The sequence below is a fragment of the Octodon degus genome, unplaced genomic scaffold, assembly GCF_000260255.1.
Source record: "Octodon degus isolate 3935 unplaced genomic scaffold, OctDeg1.0 scaffold00014, whole genome shotgun sequence".
Classification (NCBI taxonomy): Eukaryota; Metazoa; Chordata; class Mammalia; order Rodentia; family Octodontidae; genus Octodon; species Octodon degus.
In genome coordinates this window covers 10,840,640-10,850,184 of record NW_004524590.1, presented here as the reverse complement: position 1 = coordinate 10,850,184, position 9,545 = coordinate 10,840,640, and positions in this window count along the sequence as shown.

Sequence of the window (9,545 nt, the reverse complement as noted above, 5' to 3'; positions counted from 1 at the left end):
AAAAAAAAAAAAAAAACAAAACAAAACATTGGGAGGTTGATGTTAGTGATGTGAAGCTATAGGCTAAGCTTCAGTCATAAACGCTGTGTGTCTGCCTTTTTTTTTTTTTTTTTTTTTTTTAGAAGACGGCATACGAGATGTTGCGGCGTGACTGGAGTTCAGACGTGTGCTCTTCCGATCAGAATTTACTTATTTTATTTTTTAAGACAGGGTAGACTTGTCTTTTTTTTTTTTTTTTTTTTTTTTGTCTGCCTTATTGTAGCATCTAAATCCTAGTCTCTTTATCTGTAAAACAATACTCATACTTGTCCAGAGGGGACTTCAGAGGAGTCATTCAGTGACGTAAGTAACAAACATGGCACACAAGTAAGGGTTCAATCGATAATAGCTGCCTCTTACTAAGCACATCTTATTGTCTTCAGGATGGCTCCAAGTGTTTTCTGTTTGTTCGTTTCTTTGATCTTCATCACAACTCCATGAGGCAGGTTATACGGTTCCCAATTTTTAAATAAAGAAACAAGCTCAGAAGATTTGAATAGTTTGCCTGAGACCATACAGATTGGGCTGGGATGTCGCTCAATGGTAGTGTTTGCCTAGCATGTGTGAGAGCCTAGATTTGATCTCTAATGCTGAAAAGAAAGACAGATGGGGGGAGAAGAAGGAAGGAAGGAAGGAAGGAAGGAAGGAAGGAAGGAAGGAAGGAAGGAAGAAAGAAAGAAAGAAAGAAAGAAAGAAAGAAAGAAAGAAGAGGAGGTGGAAAAAGAAGAGGAAGAAGAAAAGAAAGACAATACCAATAGTGAGTAACAAAGAGAGATTTAAATTGGAATGCCAGCAGGGTTCTGCAGTGCTCCTTCATGACTGGTGGTCATTGAAATCAATGCATGTATTTTAGTTGTATGCACCAGAAAGTACATTTGCTGCTCCTAATAAATGTGACAGATTGTTTGGCAAAGAGACACAGAATTTAAGGACAAATTTCTAGAATACTAGTATATAACTGGAAGCTGATGGTATTTGAGAAATAGAAAGTATTTGAGGAATTATATTATTGGAAACATGTATAGCTTCCCAAAGTGACTAAGTGGGATGACTGTACTAACCTGAATGTGCAGTTTCTCGTATGCTTGTAAAGACAACAAAAGCCATGCCTTGTAGTTGCCATGCTTTAGAGTGCCACATGTTCCCTTTTTCCTATAGACCAACTGAAGGTATCATTCCAATGCTCTCTTCTTTTGGTTGATGTTTCTCCAATCCTCTAAACTCTTTCTATTCTTCTTTACTACCCAAGCATATAAAATATTCACATGTAGAAAGGGGCTGAGATGAATAATTCCAAATATTGCAAGCTAAAAACAGAAAAAGTTGGAAACATTTTCATTTTGCTGCCATCATGTTCTTAAATTAGGAATATCTTAAAGCACTAAAAGAGAAGAAGAAGGAGCTTATCACCAAGGCCCAATTGTAGTAACAAGTAGTGAAAATGGCATTCTAAGAAAGGCTACTTGGAAAGAAGGGTTGAACATGTGTCAGGACTTTAAAATGACCTACTCTACCCTCATACACAATTGAATTACTTTTCTTAAAAATCTGTGTAAGGAAGTACTATCATTAACTGGTAATAATATGTGTCAGATATGAAGCTAAATGCTTATATTAATTATTATTACTATTATTATTTAGTTTTCGGGTATCAGGAACCTGTTTGAGAGGTGGAATCACTTGCCTAAGCACACACAACAAATAAGTTTGCCTCCTTCAAAACCCAGCTTTCTTCCATAGAACCACACATTCCAACAAAGGAACCAAACCGTGGCATTGGTAGGAAAGATGTGCTTGCTAGCTGTGTGGCTGAGAGGACTAGAGGAGTTAAAACCTTTAAAACACAGAGAGCAGGGTCTGGCATGTGGCAGGTGTTCCATTATATCTTGTATCTAGCCGCCCCCCCCAAAGCTTCATGTGCCCATAGGTGGGGTTTTCGGAAGGTGATTGGATTATGGGACCTAACTTAGCTATCTTGCTCATTGCAGAGACAAAATACCCAACACCCACAAGTTAGGGAAGGAGAGGTTTATTTAGCTTACAGTTGAAGAGGTTTCAGTCCATAGGCAGCTGGCTCTAACACAGTGTGGCACCCAGCAGAGGAGCAATCATTCACAGCAGTGGAAAACAGTAAAAGCAACAAAAAAGAAACAAGACTCTTTCTGCCCTTATACTGAATGCAGGCTACCTGCCCTAGGGCACATGTAGCACACACACATTTAATCCTAGCATTGGACCAGGAATCAATCACGAACTTCATATTCAGCCACCTCTGAAAAATTCCCCCTCCTGCATGACTGCATGAGGCTTTGGGGAGACATCTAGGTCCAAATCATAACGGGGGCTTATAGCTGACCTACTGTCTGCTCAGGAAGATGGATCACTGTGGGTATAGCTTGGAAGGGTTCATCCTCCTCCTCAGCTTCGCCCTAAACTCTCTGCTTCCTGTCTATTGTGCCGCTGTGCTGTGAGCAGCCCTCCTGTGCCGTGCTCATCCTGCCTTGGAGCCAGGTGACCAGGAACTAAACCATGAGCCAAAATAAGCCTCTCCTTTTGTAACTTGTGGCTATCAGGAATGATAGAAAAAAGGAAAAAAGAAACAGAGATAGGAGCCCAATAGGACAGGTTTATTTCAGAACAAACCTGAGAGAGACTGCTCTGGCACCAGAGACTAGACCTGTCATAAGGCCTTTTATAAGGTCAAGAGATGGGGCAGCAAATACAGTTAAAGGAGACTGGGGCAACTGCCGAGGATGCTTCCCTGAGGGCAAGGTTTGGGCAGTACAGGTAATGGTTATCACCAGTAGCCGGGCTAGATAATAACCTGAGTCACTGGGCTAGCTGCTGTGCTGGGAAGGATGTAGTGTAGAGGGGTCTCCCAGTACGGTGGTGGTCAGACTCCTTCAAGATATGTTTTTTCCAGAAAGCAATGAAGACACGTTCAGTATCTCTTGTTATTATGCAGACACTGCCTGCCATGCCTGGAATATAGTCAGGCCTCTCCAAAACTCAGATTAGGATTTGACTGCGATTCTGATAGTGTTGGGAGATTTCATTTGTTTGTTTGTACATGGAATCTAATGGGGGGTGGTGGTTTGCACTAACAGGCAGGAACTATGCTGCTGAACTACATCCCTGGCCCTTGTGAGGTGGCCTTTTAAGAGGTTACTGGATCAGTACCTTTCTTGAAGAAGTTCTTATTCTCATGGGACTAGATTAGCTACTGCAAAAATGGACTGTTCTAAAGGGACACAGCTCCTTGTTTTGGCTCCTCTGAATGAGCCTGTTTGCTCTTATACTTTCTGTAATGTTGAAGCAGCACAGAGCTCTCACTAAAAGTATGTGGATAACTGCCTCCTGAACTATGAGCCAAAGTGAACCTTTTTGCTTTATAAGTTAGCTAGTCCCTGGTATTCTGTTGTAGCAACAAAAAAATAGACTAAGATACTGCCCATCTGACATTGACAGTCCATTTTATTCAGGTGGGAAAGGAGCTTTGAAATACAGATTAAGATTTTGCAGGGAGTGTATAATTACCATAATAGTTCCCAGATAAAAGACCTAATCCAAGAAGAAGTAAAAACCAAGGTGAGAACCTGCTTCACTAGAGCAATTAGACTAAATCTCTGACGTGGGTGGGGCTGTGTTAAGATTTGATGGAGAGAGCAGACCCAGAGCGCAGGCCCAGCGAGTGAGTGAGACGACCGAGGCCACGGGATCCTGAACAGACCCTGAGTGCAGGCCCGGGAGTGAGTGAGACGACCCAGGCTGTGGGATCCTGAACAGACCCGGAGCGCAGGCCCGGGAGTGAGTGAGACGACCTGGGCCCGCGGATCCTCATTCGACCCAGGCTGCAGGCCCAGCAGGGAACCCTTCAGCAGAACTCCCTGTAAAGAGGCTAGAGGCAAGACCCACCCAGCTGATTCAGGAGCAGAACATCTTGCCAGAGAGACACAAAGGGTTCAACTCTAACGCCTGCAGCAGAAAGAAGTGGAGCACAGCAGCCAGATCCAAGCAACACCCACCTGGAGGAATCTGAACTTCATAGATCCGGACCTGGTGCTAATGTAATAACTCTATCTAAGCTCTACACCAAAGGTCAGAAGACAGGTATACAAAATGACAAAGAGAAGGAACAAAATGCAGTCTCAGGCCCCGAGTCCACCCAGTACAAATGCAGAAGACACTAGCACTGAGGAAACTGGAAATCACACACCAGATATCTCTGAAATAATAGCGTTGACAGTAAAGAATCAACTGCAGAAAGGTATAGAAGAAATCAGATCAGAAATAATTTCAGAACTAAAAAATGTAGTGGTAACTATAATCAAAGAAGTACTAAGTGCTTCTAAAGAATACACTGATAAAAAAATAAAGGAAAATATAAAAATGATGGAACCCCTGAATAAACAATTTAGGAATGAAATAGAATCTATGAAACAGGTTCAAAGTGATATACAGGAAATTAAAACCTCAATCACAAGCTGGCAAAACTGTTTGCGTGAAAGTGAAAATAGACTTTCTGACTTGAAGGACACCATTGAAGCTAGTGAAAAAGTAAGAAAAGATCTCTTTAAAACAACTAGGATGCAGGAAAAAATAACTCAATACCTGCAAGATGATGCAAAGATGAACAATGTGAGACTAATAGGCATCAATGAGAAGGAAGGAGTCAATACAAATGATATAAAAAGAATATGGGCAGAAGTAATAGCAGAAAACTTCCCAAACATGGGACAACAATCTGACATTCAGTAACCGAAGCATATAGAACTCCAAATAACATCAACCCAATGAAAACCACACCCAGACACATAATAATCAAGATTCCAGAAATTCAGCATAGGCACAGTATACTAAAAGCCGCTAAAGAAAAGAAACAGATCACATTTAAAGGAAAACCCATCAGAATAACGGCAGATTTTTCTTCACAAACCATCAAGTCAAGAAGAGCATGGAGCAAAATACTGCAAGTCTTGCAAGAAAACAAATTCCAACCCAGACTGATATATCCTGCAAAACTATCTTTCAAATATAATGGAGAAGTGAAATATTTCCATGACAAAGAACAACTAAAACATTTCATGATGACAAAGCCAAGCCTACACAGACTACTAAATGATGTTCTAGAGAGGGGTCAAATTGATCACAGCCCCATGAATGAGAATGGAAAGAACCCGTCAAATAGGGGAAACAGAGGAGAATAAGAGGTATACAATAGTAGTCTTTTAGTTATTCTTTTGTGTTCAGCAGCAGAATATTTTCATCAGCACACCCTACAAATGGACTTCTCTTCCACCCTATGAGTCATGATTCCACCTGAGTCTATAGTGTGGATGTCAAAGAAATAGCTGTAGCTCAGTTCCACAAATGATGCGTAGCCACCAGTAACTGTCACCGTCATTATGCATGTCCACAACACACTAGAACTTTGTGCGATATCCTATCCTCAAACTGTTAGAAGTGTTGGTCATTTACTTGCCATTCCAGTATTTATCTTATGTTTTACTCTTAGTACTTCTTTGCTGTCATGAAAACTTTTTCTGAGTTCAATTGTTTGGAAACATTTAATTTTCTGAATATTGCTTAATCTTAATTTTTGTTCTAAGATTTATACTATATCTTTGACTTACAATTTATTTAAAAGATGTTGTATGATATCTTCTCCTAGTATTAGAAACTTTAAAAAGTATATTTCCATTTTCTGTTGACTTTAAAAAAAAAAAGAGGTTTGTACCTATGTTGTTTATTTATTATTTCTTGCCTATATCTTGTAATATGAGAAACTACTTTGGCAGTAACAATACACAATGTACTAGCCATTGTTACTCTCCTAAAATCTTGTTTTGAGATTTTGTACCATTGATGTTATTTTTTTTTTCTTTAAAATAAAAATGACTGATGTCAAAAAAAAAAAAAAAGATTTGATGGAGAGAACTGCGAGTGTAACTCTGTAGTAGTACAGTACTCACTTAGCATACCCAAGGCCTGTGTTCAGTACCCTGCACCAAACGAGGAGAGAGAGAGAGAGAGAGAGAGAGAGAGAGAGAGAGAGGAGAAGGAAGGGAGAGAAAGAAAGAGAGTGAAAGGAAGGAAGGGAGAGGGAGAGAGGAGAAGGAAGGGAGAGAAAGAAAGAGAGTGAAAGGAAGGAAGAGAGAGAGAGGAGAAGGAAGGGAGAGAAAGAGAGAGTGAACGGAAGGAAGGGAGAGAAAGAAAGAGAGAGTGAAAGGAAGGAAGAGAGAGAGAGGAGAAGGAAGGGAGAGAAAGAAAGAGTGAAAGGAAGGAAGGAAGAAAGAGAGACAGAGAGAAAGAAAGAAAGAAAGAAAGAAAGAAAGAAAGAAAGAAAGAAAGAAAGAAGAAAGAATTTAATGGAACCAGGGGTTGGGAGAAGACAGCTAAAAGTAGCTATGAGGATATCACCTGGCAGTTTAAGAAATGGTCTTTGATCACCAGGCCACCAGGAACAGATTGTAGAGGAGAGATTTCAAACAGCTTCACAAATTATCAAACTTTTCAGAGAATACCTTATAGACAGATACTCAGCAGAATACACACAAACGTAACTATAGTAGATTCTTGGCCAATAGGGAAGATCCAAGCTTGAATGTAGTCATTAATGGAGATTATTTATTATATTTGTAATATATTTAAATATATTGACATAGGGCCTATGAGATAGCTCAGTGGACTAAGCACTTGCTTAGGCAAGCGCAGACGCCAGGGTTCGATCCCTGGCACCACATGCCAGCTGGCCACACCCCTCGGGCACACTGAGCTGGTGATGGAGTCTGGGTGTGGTGGTGCATGCCTGTAATCCCAGCACTAGGGATGCTGAAAACAGGAGGATCACTACAAGTCCAAGCTACATAGTGAGACCCTGCATACACACACCCAAAAAACCCTAAATATATTAATATAAATAAAACGCAATGTGTTAAAATGGGTCATGAATATAATAGTTTGTTTAATTTGGTCAACTGTAGCACACAATTAAATACTAAGAGTGAGACACAGGCATGATGAGGGCACAGGTCCCTGAGGCCAGGATTATAGGACAGCCATCATTCTCTCCTGTGGCAAATGATACTCTGCATCTCGCAGCTGCAGTTGCCCCTTGACCCTAAGTGTCAGAAGCGGAGAAGAGCCGCAATTCGACAAACAACATGGTAGTCCTGGAAGAAAGATCACACTTCCCAGGCTCCCTTCGATCCAGACTTGTAGCCACAGGAGCCCCAGCCAGTGATGAAGTGAAATGCATCAGCTGCAGGGGACACCCTTCCAATCACAGATATCTGTCTTTGGCATTTTATTTTTGTCTCTTCCCACAACACTTGCCTGGAGTCTGGTTGTGTTAGAACTCTCTTATCAACCTGGACCACAAAGACAAAAATCACACCCTCTAGGTCATGGCCAAGCAGGAAGCTAGAAAGAGCCTGATCCCCTGAGGACTGCTGCCTTCCTCAGTTTTTCATAAAAGAGGCCTAAAACCTCTCCTGTATAAGCATTAGGTCTTTGGGGAGCTTTCCCTGACTACTCCCCACCTCCAGATGAGAAAGAGGCTGAGACTGACCTCTATATCTCAGGGGTTCTTCCTTATATGTCCCTAAGGAACAGAGACCCCTGTTATTGCTGAGCAGTCTGTAGTTAATGACTTTGATAAGCTATCTGAGCTGGATTTTTATTCAACTTTGAAGGTTAACAAGAAAATGAAAACTTCCAGCCAGGTGTGGTGTCATACGCCTATAATCTCAGCACTCTGGAGGCTGAGACAAGAGGATTGCTGTGAATTCAAGACTAGCCTAGGGTACACAAGCAAGTTCAAAGCTAGCCCACAGTACCTAGGAAGACCTTGACAGAAAGAAGAAAGAAAGAAAGAAAGAAAGAAAGAAAGAAAGAAAGAAAGAAAGAAAGAAAGAAAGAAAGAATAGAAATGAGCACCTCCAAAGAAAATATCAGGCTATTTGGTCCATACTGGATTTCCAGGAAGCTAATTGGTCCTGCTGGGCAGCTCTGGTTTTCCTGTGATTTCTCAGCTATTTTGCTGAGCTGCCTGTTTACTGGGACAGGAGAACTGCTGCGTTAGCATGAAAAGGACTCTGCGCTAGGCTTTCCCAGCACAGATGGGGTGGGATGTGGGAACTGAGAGGAGGATGTGATGCAGGGCAGTGCTGGACTCGGGGGTGGGGAGCGTCTGAGAACAGGCGGCTTGGAGACTGATACTTTACACAGCCACACAAAGACTGAGCTGCACAGTTATAAAGGCAGGGTGTGGTCTAGGGACACAAAAGGAGGGTAGGGAAAGAAGGGTGCTAGGCCAGAGGGCGGGCAGAGGTGGTGCACTGGCACTTAATGGGAAGGCAGTAAGTATCCCTTCTAGAAAGAAAAGGAGGAGGGAGAGAGGGTAAGAGCTTGTGTACAAAGGCATATAAGTCTTAGCAGGCATCAGAAAGGAGCTCCAGTGCTTGCCTCCTGGTATTTACATTCTTGAGCACTTTCTTCCTACCGTGAATAAGACTGACTACAATGGATCTGATGGGGTGGGTGTTATGGTCTATGTCTAAGTGTCCCCCCAAAGCCTCAAGCAGTCGGGCAGCTTCTGGAGTTTGTGATTGATTACTGTGGGTGTGGATGCTGCACCTGCCCTGGGGCAGGTAATTTGCATTTCAATGTAAGGAGAGAAGAGAAGTTAGCTGCTAGAGCTGCTGCTACTGCTTTTGTGCCCTTGCTCTTGGCCACCACTATGAAAGGTTGCCCTCTGCCATGTGTCACTCTGCCTTGGAGCCAGCTGAATATGGACTGAAACCTCTAGTAACTGTGAGCTAAATAAACCTTTCCTTCCTTCATTTTGAGTGTGGGTATTTGTCCCAGCAACGAGTAAAAATAACTAAGACAGCGGGAGGATCTCATCCTGCTCTCTAATGGGGAAACTAGCCCTCACGTTGTGAGTGCGTTCCTGCATCACTGTGAGGAGTTCATGTGGTGCCAATAGCCAGCCATGGAGGTAGCCATCTTGGAAATGGACCCTGTAGCCTCCGTCCAGCCTTCAGTGCTCTGAGCCCCAACTCCATTCCGACTGTAACCTTATGAAACACCTTGAAGCTGAACCACCCAGCTTGGCCATTTTGATGTCCTTGACTAAAAAATCTGTAAGATAATCATTTATTGTTGTTTTAATCTCACTTGTAATTTTATGTAATTTATTAAGTAGCAATACATAATTAACACAATCTATATGCATTTTTCTATACATACAAAATTTTCCATATTTTATTTATTTATTTTTTATCTTGCCTCAGGTTTATTTGTACAAAGAGCACAGGAGGACACCAGCCACCGACAGATGGCACCCCAGGGGTCACACCAGTCCTTCTGTTTTTACATCAGCAGATTAAGAGGCTTTTACTGTGGAGCCTTCATGGGGTGGGGGTGGGGGGGTTGGGCACCTTTGGGTGCCTGGACTGGAACAGAAGCTGGAGCCTGGGCCTTGGCTGGAGCAGAAGCTGGAG